Consider the following 1,430-nt stretch of genomic DNA (forward strand, 5'->3'; position numbering starts at 1 on the left):
GATACCTAGTAAAAAATATATTATATAAATATTTTAAAGTGGAAAACAGAAATACTTACCATGAATATTTTTCAAATGTTTTTGAGGTTCGACTTTTAACTGAATGTGACGGCACATCTAGTACACGGGAAACGAACACCCTCGTGCGTTTTTCGGTGTGCGACCAAACTGCGTTTGCCGTGAATTCCGAAGTACATTGATCGCATTTAAACAATTTTAAATGCATTTTTCGATGCGCGATCAAATTAGTTTTGTCGACGAAATCCATAGGACATTGCTCGCATTTAAACATTTTTAAATTAACGAGAAAAAATTACCACGTTAAATTAACGGACGAGAAAAAATAACTGCGGGGCGAATAACGTGTGTTACAACAGTGCGAAACATACTAACTGATGACAGACCTACTATGTGATGATATTCCCTACCCCCTCGAGACCGGACGCACACACACGTACATCGTATGTGACGCTCGGACATCTGATGTATAGACCCTATGGATAACTAAAGATTTTGTTCCGACCTTTTTTCCCTAAGTAATATATAAAAACTACAATATATACAAGCTAGAATATACAGAATACTTAAAACTAAAATATTTATAAGCTAAGTAAAACATATAATCATTGGTGGATTTACCAAGTCTCCACCTCATAAAGACGACTATTGATATAAGCTAAATTATATACATCACCGAAATTGTACATGCGGTTGATATATAATCGATCAATTCTACTATGATCAACTTCGATGTCCAACCGGTGAAATATATTAGTTTGCTTTTTTATACAGATATTATTTATACCTACATCTAAGTACATTATATGATTAATATTTACATTTGTGCAAAGTTTAACAAAAATATTGAATGTTAAACTTTGCCAATAGTTTAATCCTAACCTATTATCCCCTGATTTTAAGTTTTCAACCATGTATTTCGCTAAATTATCTAAGTATTCGAGTCCTGACACATAATTGAAAACCAGACTATTAAACCCAAGATACCTGTTCCACATAGCGTGGCGAATATCGCAGGTTATTCCATATACATTCTCATAAATTTTCCGAAAAAGATGTTTAAAATCGTAACTCGAATATTCCGCTAGTAATGGTACCAGCCATTCAAGTTTCGAATTGAACTTTTGGTTGACAAAGTAACGCCATAAACCGTTATTCAGCATATGATATTGGTAACAAAAATTCGTCATTTTATGTTTACAAGAATGACAACGGGTCTGGAATTCATTATGGTCAGAACAGTATGGCACGAGTAATTTTTTTATTGTAGTTCCAAAATAGTGATGTGCTACTTCTAGGACTGTAAAGAAAAAAAAAATCGTTCGAATATTTAAAAAATCATGCTAATATTAAATATTAAATATACATACTCGAATTAGAGTCCATGGTATTGGAGTGGTACAGAAATAAAA

This window comes from Acyrthosiphon pisum, unplaced genomic scaffold, assembly GCF_005508785.2.
Source record: "Acyrthosiphon pisum isolate AL4f unplaced genomic scaffold, pea_aphid_22Mar2018_4r6ur Scaffold_21113;HRSCAF=23060, whole genome shotgun sequence".
Lineage (NCBI taxonomy): Eukaryota > Metazoa > Arthropoda > Insecta > Hemiptera > Aphididae > Acyrthosiphon > Acyrthosiphon pisum.